This window comes from Acomys minous, assembly GCF_964271855.1.
Source record: "Acomys minous genome assembly, chromosome: 15".
Taxonomy (NCBI): domain Eukaryota; kingdom Metazoa; phylum Chordata; class Mammalia; order Rodentia; family Muridae; genus Acomys; species Acomys minous.
Window position 1 is genome coordinate 6,300,957 of NC_140497.1, and position 24,425 is coordinate 6,325,381.

The following is a 24,425-nucleotide window of genomic DNA, read 5'->3' on the forward strand; positions in this document are numbered from 1 at the left end:
CCTGTGCAGCACAGAGACAGACCCAAGCAGCCAGAGCCATATCTTTCCACAGGACCCAGATCTGAGCAGACGACACCGTGTCTTAGGCAGCTGTCACCTCTAAGGGCTCATAGCTGGGCAGGTGGTGCCACCTCTATTCATAGGCCTGAGTGGAGCCCTCCAGCTGACCTGAGATGCTCTGGGACTTTTCATCCATTTTGGAAGTCTGGGAATCTGAAGACAAATTCCAAGTACTGAATCCCAGTGGAATCAGGTTGCTGCCAAGGGAGGAATTCAGTGGGAATCTCTGCATATAGCTGTGATGCAGGCTGGAGACAAGTGGAGCAGACAGGCCTGGGGTCGCCCAGCAGCCCAGATTATTTCTGTCTACCGTCTCTTTCTCATATTTGTTCTAACGGAAACAGCATGAATCATTGTAGACAACCTGGAAAGTCACCACTGTCCTCATGCCGTGGGGACCCCACCCCTGTGCTCTTGTCTAGGTGCATAAGTGGGGATAGGAGGAGATAAATTCAGGCTGCCTGCTATTGGGTCACCCCATTTATTAACATCTCTCTAACTGAGGACTGGTCCCCGTTTACTAAGGGTGATGGTGAGGATGGATGGATGTCTTTCCTAAGGCCTTTGTATTACCTCCGCCCTATTGGTGATGGACAATTCTTTCAATAACCTGGTGCTGGTGTAGACATAAGCATGTGCTCTGCACCCTCCCAGGACTCCTCCAGATGCCTGGCTACACGTTCCCGCGATGATCAGCATGGCTGGTGGGACACTTTCCCATCAGCTCTGCTCCCTCCTGCCCTAGAGGGGATTTGGAAGGCCAGTTAGGAAGGCCTTGTGGCAGGGGGCTCAGTCTCTGGGCAGTCCCTATCCCAGAAGAGTTTCTCAACGGCTTCTGTTGCTATGGGAACAGTCCTGCTGGCTGCCAGGGTGCTAGGTCTGAAACCTGGTCCACAGTGGGCAGTGCCTCTGGGAGGAGTCTGCCCCGAGAGTAGGACATGGTTGGTTCCCTCTCTGGGGTCACTAGAGAAGAGGACAGCTGTCGGCTTCGGGGTTCTGGTGGGAGGGCATGTCCCTGTCAGGCTCCGAACATCCTCCCTCCTCCCCCATCACTCAGAGCCACAATCCATGGTGTGGACACATTAAATCTCCTAGGACACATTTTTCTTCTTTGGTTGAAAACTATGAACACTTTTAGATTAACTTTCAATGAGCTTCGATGTGCTTCATGGAGATACATCTGCTTTGCTTTTACATAACCCTGCCCACATCCTCCTTTAAGATCTTATTCTTTACTCTTATAGTCCCCTTTCTATATTCATGTCAATTTATCTGTCTGTTTGCTTTCGTGCCTGTCTGTCCGTCCATCTGTCCGTCTATCTATCTATCTATCTATCTATCTATCTATCTATCTATCTATCTATCTATCATCTCTAAACACATACAAATACATATTGATACATTTGAATCAATTTTTTAAGGATGAAGTTCCTCATCTGGCCACCAGATGTCAGCATAATCCCTCTTAAAATAAATGTGCAGCAAGGACAGTTGGTTGTGAGAAGTTATGACTAGAGCTTGGTTTCACTGGAGGCAGGAAGAGGCTGGGGCTCATGCGCCCTGCCTCCGGGTTCTGGAAAGCTCTAAAGGGTTCTCGGCTCACTTGCCTTACAACTGTGTTAGGCTCCGGGCACCTGCCATGCCGGCAGTGAGCGAAGGACCTGTGAGGGTGAAGAGTCTAACGCTGGACACCCGACTCCACATGCTTCTCTTCATCTGCACACCTTCCCCACTGCCCTCATCCACCTGCCCCCACAAATGCTAGCAGCACCCCCCCTCCACGCCATGGCCCTTGGCCCTTGGCTTACCTTGTTCACCTCAAGCCAGAGACAAGGGGTAAATGTACAATGGGATGGGTATGGGGGTCCCTGCTCCGGTCAGCTGTGCTGTGGGGAATTCTGGGAGAAAAGTGAGGAAGGCTGATAGGCCTCACAGGCAATCCCCACATTCCTGGCTGGCCACTCTGCCATGACATCTGGTTCTAGATTGTTCCGTATTGCTCTCAGCACATTTTCAGACAGCTTAGTCAGAAGCACATGGGTCCGCTGATGCCAGCAGTATTCTAGGACCCACAAGACTGACCTGGTCCTAGAACATTAGCTGTGGGTAGGCCGAGCTATTGCCCCCTGGGCCAGCAGGGTGACCAAATGGCCAGAGTTTGCAGTGGTTTCACACCTTGGCCTTCTGGGTCCCCTTGGAAAGTTTGTCAGCCATTCCGTTATGTGTGTCTAAAGCAGACTCTGAGCGCAGCCATAAGCTTGAGTGGGAGCAGGAAGGGATGTGTGGGAGAGAGAGTCCAAGCAGAGGCGACACTGGATACAGTCACACTGTAGCTGCCAGCCACTGGCCTGGCTGCTCTGAGTGCTCGGGGTCCCCGGGGACCCTTGATCTCTCTGGATATCCGAACCTGAAGACTCTTGCCCAGCAGTGAGCTGGCTTGAACTTGAGGCCTCAGGGGATGTAGAAGCAGGGGTGAGGGGTCTGGGTCATCACAGGGCACCCTCAGGTGCAGGTCGCACGCGTGGTGTTCACCTTCGGGGGATGGAAAGCTTTTCAGGATCCATGCACCCCAGTGGTCCAGGCTTCCTGGCCTGGCAATCTGCTAGTGCCCCTCCCCCCCCCGCCCCCCTCTGCCCTCCCCTGACACCCCCCCCCCACTAACTGCAGCAATGGGGGTGAGGCGCAGGGAAGCCGTGAAGCGAGTTCTCTGATCTGAATGCCAAATCAAAACCTGAAATAGCACCTGAGCTGGGGATGAGGTATTTTGGGAATAATATAATCACACCAAAAAAAAAAAAAAAAAAATCCGAAAGCATTCTCTCTCTTGCCTCTCTCCCCTGGCTTCACTATTTCAGACTTAGGGTGTTTGGTTTAATTTACTTTTTTCATCCTAGTTTTGAGGAAAGGACATCTTTACGTTAAAGTCCCTGTTGGTGTCTTCTTTGGTGACAATGAAGCACTGTCCTCTGGGGAGAGAGAGCTTTGTCTCTCCAGCTCCGGATGAGGCTCCAGCATCCATCAGACCTTCCTGTTGGGAGCCTGGGCCTAAGCTGGGGAGGGGGAGGGGGCGGACAGGAAGCCTTTCTGCGTGACTCTGAGCAATGGTATTGAGATGGCTGCCCCAGCATGGGTCCCTGGGTTGTGTGGTTAACAGGAGCCATGTCATCTTAAAAAGGGGGGTTGTGGGAAACAGCAAAGTAGCCCCAAAGTCCGTAAGACCTGTACAGTATAGTAGAAGATGTGTGGTGTAAGCAGGCTGCTGCATCTCTTTCTCTCTGAAAAGGTGAAGCTTCTGGAACCTTCTCTCAAGTCTGCCTGTTTCTTGCTTATTTGTAGTTTCACAGGAGCATGCATGTCTCCCAGACCTCATGGATGCCTGGGCTCCTAAGACACTGAGAGCTTTTCCCTCTGGGTGTGGGCTTCCTGAATGCTGACATCTCAGAATCTTATGGAAATGCTGACTTTACGTATAATTAAAAAAAAAAAAACCCAAAAAACAAAAAAAACAAGACCTCAAACACTTCCTGGTAATTTTCTGGAAAACTATCTTCCTTGTTCTTGTGAATTTCTTATGATAAATATTCATTTTCATTATTGAAAATTCAATATTACACATAAATAAAACCATAAGGGTAAAAAAATTAGTTCCTCCTGAGGAGACTTATTTTTGGTAGCATCTGGGGCGGGGGTGGGGGGGGGGAGAGGGAAGGACTTCCTCTGGATACATTCTATGCCCTCAGAAGCAGCAAACTCGTAAATGTTTTTAGGAATGCAGCGAGAAAAATTAAGTGAAGTCAACATGGAGTCGGGTTTTTGTTTTTGTTTTTTTTAAATATAAGCACCAAATGGGATGTGGCTCGTGATAGTTTCCTGCTGAAAGGCCGCACTTCCCAGCTTCCCCTGCAGACTATGAGGCCATTTCGGGCCACACTTCCCAGCTTCCCCTGCGGACTATGAGGCCATTTCGGGCCACACTTCCCAGCTTCCCCTGCGGACTATGAGGCCATTTCTGCCCATTTCCGCTCCTATGAGATTGCATTCCATCTCCTGCACCCCATCCCTCTCCCAGTAGGCATTTTGGCCAGCATGGATGACAAAATGCTCCCTAGCTGTGAGTGAACACGGTCCTGTGTAATGTCAGACTAAGCCTCTTTTTGGGTTCCTTCTCTTTCTACAGCTACTTTTTAAAATAATCTTAACACATGCTGTCAAAACCTGGGGTGGGAAATCTTGAGCCTACTAGTGGCACAAGACCACCCACGTCGAGCCTCCCTGGCTCTCATAGGCTCCCTGGCCAGTAGGGCCGCCCGCTTCTCCCAGAAGCTGTTGCTTTCACTCCCTGTCTGCCCTTTCTCACTCACCGTATTGCCCGGATACAGTGTGACCTAGGTGAGAGGCCGTGGTGCATTCAGCCAGAACATTCGAGTACCATAGGAAAATGCTGGGACACGGCAATATGTTGGGCCTAAAACAGAGGTGCCCTAGTTAGGTTTTGGGGTTCATTGGAGCTTAGGTCCAATGAATTGGAGTTTTCCAAAGCTCTCTTGGTCAAAGAAATTGGCTACTGCTGGTTGTGAGACCACTTGTTCGCTGAAAGCGCTGACAACCTCCCGCCAGCCCTGTGCTCCTTAGCCCTGAAATTGTATAGGTTGGAGGTCCCCCATATGTTCCAGGTACATTTTTTTTTTTTTTTGCCACTTCCAGGTGCAGGGAATACGCCACACAGCTGCACACTGACACCCCCTCCCCCTTGTCTGTACCTCGGTCCCGGGTCCAGCCACGGATTCCAACTCTTGTGTACCAGAGGACGCTCCTCTGTCCTGTTTGAGAGCTGATGTGAAGGGGCTCAAATTTAGGAGGATGGAAACTGGTGGCTTTCCTTTGTCTTCCTGTGCGAATCTGGCCTCAACAGACATTGGATAGATGGCCACTGCTGCCCCAAATTCGCAACTTTTGATTTCTAATACCTTAGGTAACTCCATAAGACAGACGGCAGTGTGGTTCAAGACCCCCTACCCCATAACACTCACAGCTCACTTTCCTCTGTCTCAGGGCTCTCTCACAGCCACACCCAGAGCCAGAAGGATCACCATTTCCGCTGCGCCTCCAAACTCGCATCTTCATAGAATTTGGTTTTTGCTTCTCCAAATCTGAAAAAAATGTGCTAGTATGATTTTTCCCCATTTCATTTTTTTCCCTTTAAAGAGAGTGAGTTGTGTACGGGGAGGTGTTAAATGCTTTATAGACAAGGAAAAAAAAACTGCAGCAGAACCAGCTTATTCATGATCCTCTTCATCCTCTTCCCCTTCCTTCCTTTTCTTGTTTCTTTCAGCCTCGACCACCCCCTTTTCGTTGTCTAAGGTTTTCATTTAGCTCTGTCGGCAGCAATCTCTTTTCCGTGGGTTCCTTCGTTTTGGCAGCCTGCCTGTTCCACATCGTTCTCAGTTTCTTTGCAGCATCACCATTGGATAAACCGGGATGATGATCTTTGATTTGGGTGGGGCGGTGAGGCACTCAGAACAGAACAAGAAGAAGGCTGAAGGGGGCCTCTTGGGTGCATGGGGTTCTTTGAACTTCTTTTCGGTCTTCCCTTTGGGTGGGGGTGGGGTTGTAGATGTTCATCTCTCTCCTAAGGAGCCTTCAAATCTTCAAATTTCCCCTTTTCTTTTGCATCCATGGTCTTCCATCTCCCTGAGCACATCGTACAGAAATCCAAGGCGCTGGCAGGAGCATCGGGGGCTCCTCCCAGCAGGCTTGCATACTGCAGACACTCTGCCTCTCGGCCTCTTCCTGGGCCCATGTTAGGCTGCTTTTCCTCCGTGAGGTAGTCGGCCAGTGCCCATCCAGCTCCCGCATGCCCTGGCGCTGCCTCTATGGAGCTCAGCACACCGCACTGGAGCAGAAGCAGGCAGCCTCCTCCCTCCTCACTCTCCTGCCTGTATCTTTAGCGGCTAAGAGGGAAAAGCATTTCACGCTGTCTGCTCCCTTCGGCTGACACAAACAAACTGCTTACGAAGTGTAGACTGCTGAGCTCCGTCTCACAGGGATCCCATTGTCTTTTGGACACGGATGATATTGAAAGATTATTTCATGCTGTTCTATCCTACAGGGAAGGCTTGTGCTGGACTTGGACTTTGGCCCATCTGCTCCAGACCAAAGCATGTTTGTTAAAAGTTTCCTCCAAAGCCTCCTTCCTGGGTCAGGTGGGCCACCTGACTCTGACAGGGAAAAGGACAGAACAGCCCAGGAAAAGACGGTTTGCACTTATGAACAACTAAGACGTAATTATGTCCCATAGAGTTTGCAGATGCAAAGTATTTAACTCTGAAATTTTCCCCCCATTCATCTTGATTTTGTTTACTATCTTTAAGGCCTTTGTTGAAGCTTTAACCATCTTAAAATTTATAAGTTCACTGAGTGTGAATTTAAAAGGATGTATAGGGGCTGGAGAGATGGCTCAGAGAGAGCTCTGGCTGTTCTTCCAAAGGTCCTGAGTTCAATTCCCAGCAACCACAGGGTGGCTCATAGGCATTTATAATGAGATCTGGTGCCATCTTCTGGCCTGCAGACACACATATGGGCAGAACACTGAACAAATAATAAATGAATAGAAAATAAGTATAATCTTAATTTTGTATGGCTTACCATGTCAGTAGCTGGGATTCAACTCTTGCTTAGGAAAAGGGTGTGTACCTGAGATGCTCACCTTGGAGTACCATGTGGCTTGCGCCAGGCTGGCTGATGACCCAGGCTCTCCTTGGAATCATAACAACCTTGTGACTTGCTGCCATCTTGGCAGCCATGTGACTCAGTCACTGTCTTTATTAAGGGTGAAGAAGGGGCATGCCACGTGACTGTCCTACTATATTGGTTAAGGTGACCATATGGTATAAATAAACTAAAGCAAACTCATATAGCAGCTAGACCCACTGACCTTCTGCTTATCACTACATCTCTCCCTTTAAGCTAAGGCGATTCCTGCAGGCTTCCAAGAGAGTTTGTTTTGAAACTGAGTCGTATGAAAACACTGGATTTTGTAAAAGTACTTATAAAAGATTCCCAGTCTCTCTGTTGACTATATTTATGGTTTAAATTTTGTTTTGGTGCTAAAAGATCTTTAATTAAAGAATTATAATTTTTCTTAAGGCTCAAACTTAACAGGTTTGTTTAAGGTAATATTATAAATCAGGTACATTTTTTAAAAATTGGTTATGAAAAATTGAATGCTTCAGCAAAATGGATTAAGTTTATAATAGACTTTCATAGCAGGATCACGTGGCCCCCTAGGATGAAGCACAGTCTCACCAGAGTAAGTTATGTGTAGGACAAGGACGCATTCCCATAATAGAAGTCTGCTGTCTCTGCCTCCAGCTGTGTAGGCGTCAGCAGCCTGGCCATGTAGCCCAAACCAAAAAACGTTCTCCTTATCTACAGATGAATTATTCTTCATGTTTCACTCACATTGTCAGAAGGATGGAGGATCTCAGAGTCTGCACCTATATCCTGGAAGTCGTGAGGCGAATGAGGACAGAGGGGCCTTGCACCTAAGCCTACTACCTGATGGTATGTGGCCTGCATGCTAGTCCAATTGGTCATGCCCTCTACCCTGGCATTCAGTTCTTCTCTTAGCACAAGCTAATTTCAGGTCTAAACCCTAACTACCCATGTTTCCTCATTAGAGGAAGATGTCAGATGCCCTGTCACCGAACTCACAGCTTTGGGCAGTTACTTGGAATGTCCATGTAGTGTCGTTGGCAATTGGTTTTGTATCTGTAGAGTCAACGGCTGATTTCTATGGAGTGATCTCCTCCCAGGCTCTGGGTTCTTCAGGAGGAGATGAGGTAGACGGAGGAGGTTCTCTCCAACCTGGGCTCGCCTTGGTGCTTTAAGGAAAACCAAGTGTCTATCTGGACAGAGAGGCCAGCGCAGGGCTCTCATCTTGAAGGCTAAAAAGAGCACACGGGCTTTGGCTTTGATGCTTCTGGGTATTGTCTGAGAAATTCCAAAGGCCAAAAGCGCATTTAATTTGGTTATTTTTCTTTACAAATTATGTCTCTAAATAGCCAAACTATTTTTTTAAATAGAATGATGTTAAGGAATATGCTTACTGCTGTCAGTCTGTGGTGTCCTAGAGATCTGTCCTTCTGCAGAAGGGGTAAAGAGCTGGCTTTGGCCTTCTTTGTTAATTCGGTCTGTGGTGTGAATTATTTATTACAGATCTGACACGACTGACTGCTCTCATCTTTCATCTGTTGGTTGAATGTATAAAATGAAAATGTAGAGATTTTTAAAAGGGTTTGTTAATAGGGCTAATTTTAGAAAACGTTGTAAAGTGAATCATTTACTTGTGACACTGCCATCACTGGGTAGTTACTTAGGATATTCTAGTGTGTTATAGAAAGGTGTCCATTGAGGAGAAAGCAAGGTAGTCTCTATCTTTAGGAGTATATTTTTAATTTGTAAATTGAAGATCATTTATTTTGGGGGACTACAAGTTAGAATTAAATAATCTCTTTATGCATCCTGACAACATAAGATATATTTACTATATAACCTTGGAATGTAGGTATAACACTTTGATGTCAACAAAATATGTACTGTTATTTTTTTCAAGCACTAGATATTTGAGGTAATAGTCCCAATTACAAAATTACCTTATCAAATTATTTCTTTTTACCCATTTAAAATGGAAAGACCTTTATTGATAGTGTAGACAATACAGAGCAATGGAAGTGTAAGCCTGCAGCACAGGGACCGATGGTCTTTACTTCATCTCTCCTTCAGCACTCTGTGCCCAGCCTCCATAAAGCCCTTCTCTAGGGCAACCATATCTTCACAGGCCTCCAAGAACTCCCCCCACCCATGCCCTCACCCACATAGCAGTGCTCAAAGCACACTTGACATACATCAGATCAAATTTGTGGTCTAGGTGAGCTCAGGCCTCAGCAATGGCTGCGGTGTTGGTCAGGTCTCCACCAGGCAGCACAGTGAGAGGCTGGTAATTAATGCCAACCTTGAAGCCAGTGGGGCACCAGTCCATGAGCTGGATTGGTCTTCCTGGTGGCAATTGCAGCTTTGACATCTCTGGGAACCACATCACCACGATACATCAGGCAGCAAGCCATGTATTTACCACAGTGAGGGTCACATTTCGCCATCTGGTTGGCTGGCTTGAAGCAGGCATTGGTGACCTCTGCTACAGAAAGCTGATCATGGTAGGCTTTCTCAGCAGAGATGACAGGGACATGTGTGGCCAGAGGATAGTGGGTGCGAGGGTAGAGAACCAGGGAGGTCTTCAGTTCTGTCAGATCAACACTCAGGGTCCCATCAAATCTGAGGGAAGCAGTGATGGATGACACAATTTGGCTAATAAGGCGGTAAAGGTTAGTGTAGGTTGGGCACTCGATGCCGAGGTTTCTATGACAGATGTCATAGATGGCCACGTTGTCTACCATGAAGGCACAATCAGAGTGCTGTGGGATGGTGTAGGTGGTGAGGATGGAATTGTAAGGCTCAACCACAGTGGTGGAAACCCAGGGGTGGGGTAAATGGAGAACTCCAGCTTGGACTTCTTTCCATAATCAACAGAGCTGCTCCATTAGCAGGGAGGTGAAGCCAGAGCCAGTTCCCCCACCAAAGCTGTGGAAAACCAAGAAGCCCTGAAGACCTGTGCACTGGTCAGCCAGCTTGTCAGTTCTGTCCAAGACAAGGTCAATGATCTCCTTGCCAATGGTGTAGCGGCCACGGCATAGTGATTGGCAGCATCTTCCTTGCCTGGGATGAGCTGCCCAGGGTGGAAGAGCTGGCGGTAGGTACCAGTAAGAACCTCATCAATAACTGGGTTCCAGGTCTACAAACACCACCCGGGGCATGTGCTTGCCAGAGCCTGACTCATTGAAGGTGTTGAAGGAGTCATCCCCCGCTCCAATGCACTTGTCACTTGGCATCCAGCTGGATGCCATGTTCCAGGCAGTAGAGCGCCCAGCAGCCTGGCCAACATGGATGGAGATGCGCTTACACATATTTCACCATTGAGGTGGTCAGCAAAGACTGAAGATGTAAAGACCGGGTGACGGGGAGCTCCCACTAGTAGGCTACCAAGGAGTCTGGGGGAGAAGCAGTGTCCATCAAATTATTTTTAACCAGACTAGTTTTGTTTATTAACTATAGCATTGTTGTTAATATTTAAAACAAACATACGACATTCATCGTACTTGAAAGCGAGGGATATCACTTAGACACGTTCACAGTTATTCCTTGGATGCTGACTTTGATCCCTGCTCCCTGCCCTGGTTTTCCAAGACAGGGTTTCTCCATGTAGCCCTGGCTGTCCTGGAATTCACTCTGTAGACCAGGCTGGCCTTGATCTCACAGAAATTTGCCTGGCTTTGCCTCCTGAGTGCTGGGATTAGAGGCGTGTGCCACCACCGCCCAGTGACTGACTTCTTTTGTAAAGCCTCCGGGAGCTGTCCCTTATACCAGAGTCCAATATAAACAAACACTGACCACCTTTCCTCCTTATTACCATCAGACCTATGTTTGCCCTGTCTTTTACATGTTTTACTTACTGAACTTCCCCCCACACAAAGTGTCCCACGCAAGCTCTGCCAATGACTCTCACCCTACAACAGCTCCATTTGTTCCCAGCACATCTGCAAAAAAGGACCATTTAGCTGCTGTGGGGAAATTATACCCAAAGGCACCTTCATCCCTTCCGCCTCAGGTCAGGTACAACCCCTTACTTCAGTCCTCTATTTCTCCCGAGCCTTTCCTTGGATGCTCTGTAGCTCCCTACCACTTCTGCCAGCTCACTCTGGTGCAGCCGTCCTGGCAGTGGGACCAGGCACCGTCACCGTCACCCTGAATCCACTCTATGTCCACTTTCTCCCACCTCTGTTCCTCATTATCCCCCATTCCTTCCAGAGAAATCTCTCAGTTTTGCTCTCCAGCCAACTGATCTGCTTCCAGCCCTAAAAAAACTTAAAAGTGTTTGTGATAAAATGTCATGTACTTTAAAGTGGACACCTTTAATGGTGTGTGAATTCCATTTCAACAACACTGTCGAAAGGGAAATGTGTAGAGTGTAGTTTGGAGCACCTGAAATAGCCTCAGGGCCCAGGGAACCCATCTTTCCTGGGTAGGGTATAGAGGCATTACAGAGCTGAGCACTTTCACCCCATGTACTGAAAGTGCCAGACGCCATGGTAAACAATAATCACTTTAAATGTACAGTTGGAGTCATAGGGCAGAAAGGGAAACAAAATCTCCACAGGCACTGTAAACCAGGGTCGCCTGTGAGCAGGGGCGGTGGGGGTGGGCATAGCTGGGCATTGCTGGTCTTTTGGCCTCACTGACCTAGAGAACTGTGCTGCCATGTCCCCCACTTAAGCGAGGGTTTCCTCTTCCGTGTGCTCTAGAGAGAAGGTACCCCATACTGCTGCTCCCTTCACAGCCCTGGGCCACAGTTCTTGCTAAAGGCTGTTCTTGGTCAAAGTGCAAATGATCTGTCCACTGATATAGCGGGAAGGAAGTGGGACCATTGGGGAGGATCAGTGTGGAGTTCCTGAGCTGGTGTGAGTTCCGCTGGCAGCGTAGTCCAGGGGCCTGAGTTGAGGAATTATGTCGTCCTGAAGATTGCAGTCCCCACCCTTTCTGGGGAGGGTGCTTCACAGATTCCCCATGGGTTGGACCCAGCAGAAGAGGAGCACACAGCCTAAGTCACAGAACCCAAGAGGAATGATCTCGCAGGAGTCATGGTCCCTGTGGTGTCAAATGGCAGGGCAATGCAGGATGTCAGAGAACAGGCATGAGAGAAATGCTTGAGAGGAAACTGAAATGTGGCAATGAGAGCCTCCATGCAAGACTGGGAAGACTTGGGGGGGGGCGGGGGGAGGGGGGATGGGCAGACAGACTACCCATCAGTGAAAATCTGCTGTGGAGCAGACTGAATGTAGCCGGAGAGAGAATTTACCGACATTTCAAGGGGTTGTTGACCGTGGCGATCATGGTAAATGGGATGATGGCCTCGCAGGTGATGGACAGGACGGCCGGAATGTGTCAATCAACTCCAAAGTCCTTGTTCACTCTGTGAGGCACCAGCTGAGGCTCAGGATGTCAGTGGTGACCTGATCATTGACTGCCTGGTTCCGTGCTTCTGGGCTTTTGAAATGACCACAGAGGGACATGTGTAGCACACCATCACATGTCTCAGGACTTCATGCCAGGATTTAAGGCCTGGCTTGAGGGGCTGCTATCCTGCCAGGCGCCTAGGGCACCCAACACACCCCGCAATGGTTCTTATTTCTGCTATACCTAAGCATCAGGCCACACCCTCTGATGGGAGCAGAACAGTCACTGTGGAAATACTTTGCAGAAGAGAGAGGCAACACCACCGTAAAGTGAGATTTACTTACATTTTAGAAATGATAGGGGTTTTTGTTGTTGTTGTTGTTGTTGTTGTTGATTTTGCCCAGTAGTTGCTTTTAGTTTTTTTTTTTTTTTTGCCAAAGAACACAATGCATATATAGACACAAAGTCAGTACTGTGCATACCAGGCCTGCCCACTCCTGCATTCTTACCAGGGTCGATTAGCAGGCCTCTGCTCGCCACCCCTGCCCCACCCCCTGCCCCAACTCCTGTCATACAGTGTCACTTCTGAGGCTGGACCTTGAAGGAGGAGCATTCTCTGAGACCATCCTTGCTTTGGGATAGGGCTAGCACGAGCTGAACCCACAAGCCTCCTTTCCAAGTCAAGCAATGGGTGGAGAGTGCGCCGGAGGCTCCTGGTCGGGGCACATGGGGGCTGCTTGACTGTCACTCACACACAGATCCGTGGTTCTGTCTGCACAGCTGCGGAGGAAGGGAGGGGTGTGCGTCACAGTGATACACACAGCCCTGTGAGATGAGGCCGTGTGATAGGGACAGCAAACACAGCGACAAGAGAGAGGCCTGGCTTGGCTCCTTCTCAGCAGGATTGGGAGGGAGAGACCCTTCAGCAGCTGAGCAAATATCTGCTAGGCTATGGCTAGCACAGACACCCCAGGAGGAGCTAGGGTAAACATGGGGACAGCTATTAACACGCGAGGCCACACAATAATCTAGGATGACCCCAGTGCACCTGAATGGCAGCTAGAAGGGGGGAGAAGGCTGCTTTAAAACCTGCCCGCGTTGGGGTTCACACCCAGACTTGGATGGATACACATGAGCGTCCATGGAGGTGGGCACAGGAAGCAATGGGCTCCGTTTCATTAATATTTTCCAGGGGGACCTGTTCTTGCCAGCCCCAAGAGATAAAGGCTAAGGCTGGACACTTTACAGATGACCAGAGGGTACTTAGTGTGGGAGCTCCATCCACTGGGGATAGTTTGTGGTGTAACCATTGTAGTGTAACCTCTGTGCTTCTAGCCTAAGCCTAGAGTGCTATGTGGACTAGTGTATAACGGCATGTGCACATGCATGTGTGTGTATGCATGTACATTTGCCCATGTATGCACCTTTAGAAGCTGGAGGTCCATGTCGGTATTTGTCTATTGCTCTCCATGTTAACTTTAGGACAGGGCACTTTGCTCAACCTGGAGCTCTCTGGTTGGCACTGCTGGCTGCCAGTAAGCTATGGAAACCCACCTGTCTCCTGCTCCCTTCCCCCAGAGCCTTGAAATTGTAGATGTGCCCTGTCATGCTCAGCTACTTACACAGACACTGAGGCTCAAACACAGGTCTTCGTGGTCGAGCAGTGAGCCCAGTACCCAAGGAGCGATCTCCCATCTTACACTCACCTTTTGTTATAGATATTGGGAAAGCATTCTAACACACTTATTGTGAGCGTAGGCTTTTCTGAGAGCGTGTGCAGCATGCTCCTGACATCAGGGCACAGCCAGTCATAGGCTATTAGTATCCCAAGGCTCTACTGTGCCATGTGTGCAGGGTGGCTTGGCACTTGCTCACTCCTGACTGTGCTGGAACAGTGTGCCTCCATCCAGCCCAGCAGGTGCTGCCAGTCTGGTTTGGGGTTGTATAGCTCAAGAATTTTATAACCTGCCAAGGACTCCCTTCCTCACAGTGAAAGGAAGAATGTTTCCTGGTGTCTCGGGAGGCTTATGAGTGACTCTTCAGAGAACCAGTGACATCAGAAATGACAGTACACTGGCATTAGGAGCCTCAAGCTCTAAGGTCCAGGCTCAGACTCAGGTTGTTATGACACACTGAGGTGTGACACAGAGCAACAGTGTTGGGCTCTTCTTCAGGGAAAGCGTCTGGCTGCACCATGCTGTGAGGACAGAGGTGTGGTAGATGGTTTGTTGTTTCAGGCGTGGCCCTGAGTATCTTCTTAGCAGGTGAGGCAGTAGTCATGTGTCCCCACTCTTGTTCTGGACTGAGAGTTGAAGGAAGGGGGCGGTGCTTAGGCTTGTCTGGTGGGCTGACTGGCAAAGTAGGCATGAGCTCCTGGGGGCGGGGCAACAGGTATGAGCCTTGGTGTGGGCTGCATTTCTTTCCAAATGCAGCTGCGTTGAGGAAGCCCTGGGTAGGAGACAGAGTAAGAGAGGCAGCCCTTGGCTGTACCGCAGAGACACCTGAAATGGGTTCAGAGCAAGCCCATGGATCTGATTTAGGGGTGTCATTCATCTATACACACCCAGAGGAGGAAGCTCTGGCCCTCAGTCCCTGTGAGCGTGGCGTTATCTGGCAATGGGGCAAGGTGGACCCAAATCCAATATGGCTGCTATCCTTATGGAAATGGAAGTTTGACTAAAAACAGCTGAGGGGAAGCTGAGGCCACCAGGGTCCAGGGAGAGGGATGGCAGGGTTTTCCTTCTAGATGGAACTGACTAACCCACTATGATCAGGGACTACGGATTTTTATCGTGTCTGCAGCCTGTCATAGCAGCCCCAGCAAGCCACAGCAGGAAGTTGGAATGTGCCCTCCCACGGCTCCCACAGTAAGGGCTGGGGGAGCCCCGGAGGAAGCCGCAGATTTGGAGGGGACTCCATGCAGTGTCCTCACGGGCACATGCCACATGGAGGATGAACTTCAGCCTTGCACACGCCAGGGCAGCATAACACCGAGGAAGTGGCGTGTTCTTGTTGTCCACTCCGGGCCTGTGGTGCAATCCATGTGTGCGGTGAATAGTTTCCTGCCTGACACTGGCTGCAGTGTGGACAGCCACCTCACACTCCTGTCGTGTGGTGGCTGTGGACACTTCCTTGGGCACCGTGGTTCTAGAGTTCAGGCACTGATAACCTGGGTAACTATCAGCTCTTTCACCTGAGTCAGCCAGCCTGCTCGGCAAGTCCCAGGCCAGTGAGAAAACCCGACTTGAAAAATAAGGTAGAAAGCACCTGAGGAGTAACAGGCAAGGCTGTTCTCTGACCACTACACACACACACACACACACACACACACACACACACACACACACACACACGTATAAAGGCATCTACATACACACATGTGTACACACAAATAGCCACACACATGTGCATACAAAATCAAGTGTACTAGTCAAGAAATCAGATTTAACAGATTGTAGCTGGCATTCAATTATTTAATTTTTCTAACATTTGTAGCTGGTTTTGAAGGTTTTTATACAATAAAAGTGAAAGAAGGGGCATGTGTAATTATCTTTCTTTTTCTTCCTTTCTTCCTCTCTTCCACCTGCCCTCTCTCCCCACCTCTCCCTCTTTTTCCTTCTTAATAAGTTATCGCTATAGAGGGAAATCTACCTTAAAAAAAACTTCTTGAAATCAGTGTGCCTAACTTCAACTTTTGCATTAATATACATTTTTCTTTATATTTAATTTCAGTGACAGCCAAATTGCATGCCCTTAATTAAATTAACACAAATTAGACTTGAAAGGAATTGAGGAATGAAAATTCAGGTTGTTTCTTAAAAGCTTTCTTACTGCTGAGGCATGTTGAAAAAAAAAAAAAAGAAAAAGAAAAAGAAAGAAAGAAAGCTCTTCCCCAGAAATGACACCAATTAGCCACACAGATGGCATCTCACCGTATCTCTTCCCTGAGTCGGGGTGAGGCCCCATGACTCTGGACCTTGTGACTTCAGAACCAGAGTGTGAGGCATGAAACGGTATGATCAGTAAAAGGGGCAGGACTGGGCCTGGCAGTCCAGGCTAGCTCCCAGGAGCTGGGTCCCCAGCCTTCCCCAAGGCATTCCTATTGGCAAGCCTTGGGGCCTGGGACTCAGATCTCCCATTTTTGCTTGTAAGTTTCTGGTTAAGACTCTTGTTCCTGCTTCAGGGAGCTAGACCTCCTCCATGGGGCTTCCCCTGCTCCCAGCAGGCCCTGCTGCCCTTCCCTGGGTGTCTGTGAGGAGGAGGAGGAGAGTTATAGTCTGTGCAAGGTGGAGTGGGGGTAGTGGGGGAAGGGCCTCTCCTCCAGCACTCTCCATCCTGCTGTGGTGTCACTCAGTGTCACACTGGCAGAGCACGCCAGTTAGCAAGTCCTCAGGAGTTTGAAGGTGGCTGCCCTGGCGTCCATGGCTTCCTCGGGCTTTAGCTGCAGGCTGCCTTGCCTGGAGCTGCCCTCACAGCTTCTTTAAAGCCGAGACTTCCTGGAGACATGTGCCCACACTTAGACCTCGCAACAGAAACCGGCAGTCCTTGTGCCCGAGGCTTGCTTTCTGCTTCGACCAAGATGGCAATACTGCCCACTGTCCAGGGCACAGGTTGGTACTCAGCTGCCCCCAGATCATTAGGAACCAAGGGCAGCAATGGCTTGGCAGAAAACTGGCCAAGATGACCTGGCCTGGCTTTAAGGGGCCTTTCCTCAGCTATCAGAATGGAAGGACAGAAGACTCTCTCAAGTCAGGAGAGGAGGAGGGTGGGGCCACCCTGGCTAACTTTTTTGTCAGCTGGTCAGGTCAGTTGCCTCTTGTGTTGGTGGTGGGATGTGGCTGGATGTCCCAGGGGACACTGTGCTCTCAGGCCTTTCCAGGGAAGAGGGTGGAGGAAGACAAGAAGGAAGCCAGGCAGCGGCGGGCGCCTAGCTGTGCAATTCCTTTGCTGCTCACACTCATCAGCAAGCCCTGGAGACCTGCCAAGTGTGGCAGTGAGCGCTTTGTAACTGGGCACGGGGGAAAGTGGGAGGGAAGCAAGATGGCAGGTGACACCCCCTGGGGAACCATGCTATCCTCCTCGCCGAGGCCATTTCTGCTGTTAATCTCAGAAAGAATGCCCTACAAGGCTCCTGCCCGGCTACAAAGGGCCGCCTGCAGGTGAACATCGGTGATGGCGTCTCAGGTTGAAATTACTGCTCTGCTCCATTGGAAAACTCAATTTCCCTTTTTAATCCCCCCCCCCCACCACCACAGTGGGTAAAGAATGACTGGCTGATAGGGCCCAAGCGGGGCTCCTGCACTGGGCGGTGAGTGGAAGGAGGCCCAATGGGGGTGGCTACAGAATTAGACCTCACCCCACACCCTAATTACACACACCAGAACAGCAAGCAGCGCCAGCACCTTGAACACACACAGATTGGGTGTGTCAGTGTCTCTCTAGGCAGCTAGGAAAGGGAAGTCCAAGGGCTTAGGAGTTTGGGGTAGAGCAGCATTTCAGGCAGAGAGGAGAGCCGAAGTGCACATCTGAGGCATGTAACCACAGACCCAGTGAGGTGAGCCTGAGGTAGATCCAAGGTGGGCCCCACAGGCCTGATAGAGGTGTGTGTGTGTGTGTGCACAAGTGCACCTGTAGTTAGACAGGTTACATTTTTTAAAGCTACACACACACACACACACACACACACACACATACACACACACATACACACACACACATACACACACACACACACACACACACACACACACGCAGAGCATGATATTAGATACCTGTAACTCTAGCTACCAGGGAGGCTGAGGCAGCGAAAGGGAGAGTTCAGGGTTAGCCTGGGTTATATAGTGAGACTGTGCCAGAGAGAGGAAGAAAGATAATAAAGAAAAGAGAGAGAGAGAGAGAGAGAGAGAGAGAGAGAGAGAGAGAGAGAGAGAGAGAGAGAGAAAGAAAGAAAAAGAAAAAGAAAAAAAAAAGGAAAATAAACCCTTTTGACACAGAAGTGAGGGGGAATCCCAGTGTGCATGGAGGAGGAAGTCAAGCATCCACATTCCTCTTGTTTCCCAGGGGACACATTTGCTGGGAACTCCCAAGGCAGCCAGTGGATCTCAGCAGATGGGTAGGATTTCAGCTCTTACCGGACTTCTGGTATGAACAAGAGTGTCACCACCAATATGGTGGCCTATTTATCCAATAGGGACCAAGAGCACCCAATTGATTGCGCTGAAGACATGCCATTCATTGACTCAGGGGACACGCTGTTGAGCCGCCTCTCACAGGAGGTGAGCGTAGTTAGGTTACTTGTGTATTAGACACTTTTGTGTGGTGGTGATAAAGAACTCTACTGAAACAACCTAAGGAAGATTTATCTTTGCTCAGGGTTTCAGAGCGCTCAGTCCATGCTCTATCGACTCTACGCCTTTGGGTAGAGCATCATGCTGCAGGAGTCTATGGGGGACGCTACGCTTCAATTCCTGATGGACATGACACAGAAAGCAAAGGGACCCCACTCCCATGATGAGTTTCCTTTAATTCATCCCACCTCGATTTTCCCACCACCTCCCAATAATGCTGTCATGTGGCCCCACTGAGACATTAGTCCATCTGCTTGGTCAGATTCTCCATGGCTTAACCCCTCTGGAATCACGTTCACATTCGACTCAGGGGCGGCTTCCAGAATGCCAGAAGCTTCTCTCGTTGACATTCCAAAGCAACCGGCACTCTAAGTCTGTGTGTAGCTGCTATCTTAGACTGGTTCCCTCAGGCTGGATGTAGCTGCCCTTCTCCCCCCAATGGCAGAAACCAGGCCCCCACAGCTCCAATGCGTCTTCCAATTTTCCATGTGGACACTGCCTCCCTCTGTGAGTTTATCTCTGAATTGCCGGGGAACAACCTCCCTCCTGTTCCTTCCCTTTCCCCATACTCACCGCTCCTCATCTCTGCCCCTTGGGAACGTGCTAGAACACAGTGTGAAGAGTAGGAGGCAGGCACACCGCACATACCCACAGGCTGTCACTTGTCACCTCACTTTGAAAGATGGTTGGACCCTGTGTGCTGCTGGCTCGCTTACTTTGTTCCTTAAAGTTGGAATAACCAGTTGGAAAGCTGGGGTGCAGTCTCCAAGCATGTGACACCCAGAGGTGGGCACAGTCATGGCTCTTATCCTTCTGCTTCCTCCTCCAGGACAGGCAATGGCACATTTGGGGCTTAGGAAGACATGGGCCTGTCTGGTTGGCAAGAGGGGAGCCCAAGTGCCAGAGAGGACATAGCAAAGAACCAGTAGGAACCTCAAATAGCACCTGTATGGAGATGGGACTTCATCAGAAGAGGGGCCATCAGGACTGAGTCCTCAGAGCCCGCCTCTCTCACTGCCATGGTGAGATGAACCTCCCCAGTGTCTCTTAGCCAGCTGCCAGGTCCTCACGGCATGGGCTAGTGCTGTCTACAGTTTAAATTTGTTGCCAGCACTCTCACTTTTCATCTGGGAAAGGAAATTCTGTATTACATTGGGACAAGGGAGAGACAACTTGGAATTTGAGGAAAAACCCAAAGCGAGAAGCTGCCCTTTGGAAATATTGATCTGTGAGCCTTGCACCAACAGAGGTCTGATTGCATGCGGCCTTGCACTGTGGGCATTGCACCAGCAGAGATATGCTTGTGCACAGGCTCTGGCTCTTAACCTGAGTGTATGGTTTTGTGTGTGTGCGTGCATGCGTGTGTGCATGCGTGTATTCGTGCTTGCCTATAATATCATACAGTTGGAAACCATGAAAGGTTCTCCAGATTTTATTCTCTGCTAAGGAAGCCATCTCATGTCACCATGACAGCACAGGAGGGAAGGCAGAGAGCTCACACAGTTGTGCACAGCCTCCTTGTTCACCCCGGTGGCCCACGTTGGACAAAGGAGCCTTAGCTGGGCTTTTGTCTACCCTGAGCTCAATACTTTACGGGAAGAAAGCACAGTTCTTCTGAGTAAGACCTTGATATATATGGATATTAAAGCCCTCATCAGAACCCAACACGCAGTTTCTGTTTCTTGAAGAGCTGAGCATGGAAATTGGAGAGCCTTGGCCGGGTCCCTTGTGTGGTGGCTGCATAAATCTCTAGGGGGTGACAGGCGTACAATGGTCCCACTCTTTCCTGATCAGGCTGGCCCGTGTCTGAGCTATTTATTAACCGGGACATGAATGGGCAAATGAAGGGCCAATTTATATGTTGCACAGAAAGATGTATTAGGACTGCCGTAAACATTGATTTCCTCCTCCTTTTCTTCTGGGTTGGGACATATATGCAGAGTAGGGCGGTCATATGGGGTATCCTTATCAGATCTTAGATACTTCCCTGACTGTCCACAGCCATTAACCTTGCATATTATCTGACTTGAGTGATTAGTGCAAGGCACATAAAACCGTATTGATAGCCAGGCCTGGGTCAGAATGGGCCGTTGAGTTACTGGAGGCTGGATTTTGCTGACTCTGTGATACAAATGATAGTATTATGCTTGGGCCACGAAATTGCTAATTTGTCATTTCTTTCATGGTGTTTCCAGTGCGATCCTAATGGATGAGGTGCTGAATCACGGCCTCACTGAGAGGACAGCAGCAGGACGGTCTTTGTCCATCAGGTCACGTCAATCCCCAGGCCCATGTGTCGTGTGTGCAGCTTCTCATGTATGCTGAGGCTGTGTGGATTTCATGCCTACCTCTGTCTTCCCACTGCGTTCTCTGCCTCTGACGTGCTAGCTTGTGAAGTGCCATCTTTGCTGCCTACACTCAGGCCTGAGGGCTTTTCCTGCTCTGTAATGCTCCTGCCAAGATGGCTTCCTACATGGCCTTGTCAATTCACTGGCAACTCCGGGCCCACGGTGTCCTTTGACGTTGTGCCCTAAACCTTGCTCATAAAGTACCACAGCACTGAAAAGGCAAGAATTCCATTGTCCCCTGCAGACTGTGTGTGTGTGTGTGTGTGTGTGTGTGTGTGTGTGTGTGTGTGTGTGTGCATATGTGTGTGTGTGTGTGTGCATGTGTGCGTGTGTGTGTGTGTGTGCATGTGTGCGTCTGTGTGTGTGTGCATGTGTGTGTGTGTGTATGTGTGTGTGTGTGTGTGTGTGTGTGTGTGTGTGTGTGTGTGTAGCATTTGGAGCTGGAGTGGTTAGGAGGGGCTTTAGCACAGTCACTGTCCAACTCAACCCTTCCCTTTTCTGAGGAGGGCATAGGCCAGGAAGATCAGAAGCAAATCTTCGTGGTCTCTAACGCTTCCCTGTTCAGACTCCAGCTTGGCTGGGAATCTCCATGCAGCTGTCTATGACGTGAGGGCCTTTGCTCAGCCCACGCTGAAGCTGTCCAGCTTCTTCCTGGTAGGTGTCTTTAAGGTGACAGGTACCACCATTAAAGACGTGGCATGGGTAATGACAGTGACACACCTTTTCCAACAAAGCCACATCTCCTAATCTTTCCAAAATAGCTTCATGAACCGGGGACCAAGCCTATGGGGACACCATTGTCATTCAAACCCCCACAATGGAACCCGGAGCTTCACACATGGTAAGCACACACTGTACCACCGACCACACCCGAGCCTGAGAATTCATTTCTTAAGGAAGACCAATGCAGGCCCTGCTTCAGGGCGTCTCAGCCCTGCAGGAAAGAGTCCTAGGAAGGCAGATGGCAGGGTGTGATGCCAGCCCTCACCTGAAGAGGGAGCAGTATGGCCTTGTGGGGCTGTGGAGAAACTTAGGAGTGTGTGCCCCCAGGAGGCTCTAAGTGGCTTCCCTCCCCTCCCCCCTGCTCCCCTCCCCTCCCCTCCCCTCCCCTCCCCTCCCCTCCTGCTCCTCTTCCTTCCTCTACCCTCCTCTACTCTCCCCTTCCCTTCTCTCCCCTCCCCTTCATGGTCTTTTTTTCTTAATAAGAATTTACTACCTCTGGAGTGTGTCTAAGGTTACTGCGTTCCTTTTTGAATACCGATTGTGTGTATGTGTGCAGACATGCAGGCCATGGCTTGCCAGTAGAAGTCACGGGAGATTGCAGGAGTTGCTTCTCTCTTTGTACCATTGGGGGGGGGGGGAGGTGTGGTCCCCATGACTGAACTCACTGTGTCAGCCTCAGTGGCAGACACGTTTTCCTCACTGAGCCATCTTGTCACCTCTTCCCTCACAGTCTTTTTTCAGACTCTCTGGCATACCAGCAAAAGATCCCATGTTGACCCTGAGCTGGGGTGCATGTCCACCCTCTAGTGTGCATTGTAAAGCTGTTCGGAGAGGATGCTAGAGCAAATATAACAACAACAACAACAAACAACAACAATAATAATAATAATAAATGTTTCAGATAGGAACTCTCTGGTGTCCCAGGCTGCCTTGGCACTCACTCTGGTTCCCAGGATGGCCTCAGATGCTTGGCGATCCTCCTGTCCCAGCCTCCTGAGTCCTGGGATCACAGGTGTACTCTAGCATATTCTGTGAGTCTCTCACAGAGCCCATGGGTGAATACTACAAGGCCTGCTGTCTGCTAAACCCCTGGTCCAGGCAATGCACTGGCCTCATTCCTCTTAGTCCTGATCCCCAAGCAATCCTTATTTCTGAAAGTCCTGACTTAACACTTTTTCTGTCCAGGCCATTTCCACTGCACAAACAAGAAGATCATAGGATATTGAACCTCTCTATCCCTGCCATGTAGTTGAAACATTAGTCTCTATGACCATCTTTATTTCACGGTCACCCACATTCAGACTCACCTCATCTCACTGTTTTGAAACAACTCTGAGGTGTCACATCATCCTTGTGATCCTACCAACACTTCTGTATGTAACCAAGGGACATTTAAAATATAACCGAGGGGGCTGTCGGGCCAGCTTGGTGATGAGGGTGCTGGACCCTGTCATCGAGGCTGAGAGCTATGGCTTGCTCACACGGGTGTCTGTCCTGCTCCTTGCTCAGGCCACAGCTCCCTGCCAGCTCGTTTCATTTCCCTGGTGGCTCCCATATGGAGGGACTCAGGCTGTCAGAGTTCCTTGAAGGTTGCGTTGGGGTGGTTTTACCTTGGTGGGTATTACTGGCTTTGTCCCCTGAATTGCTCCCAAAGCTGCTAAGCCTGTTCTTAGGGGAATGTCACTATTGCCAGGGTGCTCTTGGCCAAGTGTGGTGCCACTTTTGGGTTGTTGGCATGGGGCGAGGTGCTAATGACATCTAAGTGGGTAGAGGCCAGGCAAGCAGCTCTTCTCCCATAATGCACTCCTCCCCAACCCAAGGACTCTTAACCCAACATGTCAGCAGTCCAAATTGGAGAGTGTTTGGTTGGAGTTGAATTGTCACAGTGATTTGTTTGTTTTTAAGTCACAATGGACATGTACTATGTGGCCTTTCCTATATTTGTGGCACTAGATGTATTCACCCCCCAACCCCCAATGATTGGATTACACACAGCGACAGTTGGGGGGTGAGTCCTGGCTGGAGGACTGCCATAAAGGGCTACCTCCACATGCGCAGTATCTCACCATGCAAGCCACATCCTGTGGCTGGTTCTTGTGCTCAGAGGGGAGGACCCTTTACCTGGTCACCTCCTTCCAATGGCTTAGAACAAGGGAGTGGCTTTTATTCCTCTTACTTACCTCTTTCAATCCAATGTAACTCTGGAAGCTTGGTGTAGCTTGAGCAATTTTTACATCTTATTTTTAGATATATATTGTATAGTTATGCACTTGAGGGCCTCCCTGCAGAGAGGCCAGAAGAGAGCGTGGGTCCCTTGGAGCTGGAGCTGTTGTTTGCAGTGTGGATGCTGGGAAATAAAGTCTGCTCTTTCGCGCGAGCGTAGTGAAATGCTAAGTCATCACCTCAGTCTCTCCTGTCTCCTGTTACTTTTAAAAGTATTTCTCTCTGTGTGTGTGAGGAGGAGCTGAGTGACAGGTTTTCTGAGCTGCCTGTTTGGGTGCTGGGAACTGGACTCCAGTCCTCTGCAAGAGCAGTGAGTGCACATAAGAATAAAAGCAAATCTTTAAAAATGGTGAAGATTGATTGGGGAAGATGCTTAAAGATAGTTAGTGTGGACCTGTGGCCTCCACATACATGCACACACATGCAAACATGCATACCTTCACGGATCTGTACCCTCCTATACACACACACACACACACACACACACACACACACACACACACACACACACACACACACACACACACACACACACACAGAATAGCTGAGGAGCCCACCCTCATCAGAGTCTCTCCTTCCCTTTTAGGGTCACTGCGGTATAATCGTGGTCACTTCAAAGTCCTTGATTTAAAAATGTCAAAGCCTGTTTGTTGTT

The 24,425-nt window shown here is 49.5% G+C and overlaps 1 pseudogene across 1 annotated transcript; it reads right to left on the minus strand.

Annotated features, from left to right (window-relative positions):
• Nucleotides 1-8,829: 8,829 nt before the first annotated feature.
• On the minus strand, nucleotides 8,830-10,974 carry LOC311585045 (tubulin alpha-1B chain-like; annotated as a pseudogene). The gene is made up of 2 exons: nucleotides 10,914-10,974; nucleotides 8,830-10,049 (listed from the first exon to the last, which is right to left on the minus strand). The product of its transcript is annotated as a tubulin alpha-1B chain-like (transcript).
• Between the last annotated feature and the right edge of the window lie 13,451 nt (nucleotides 10,975-24,425).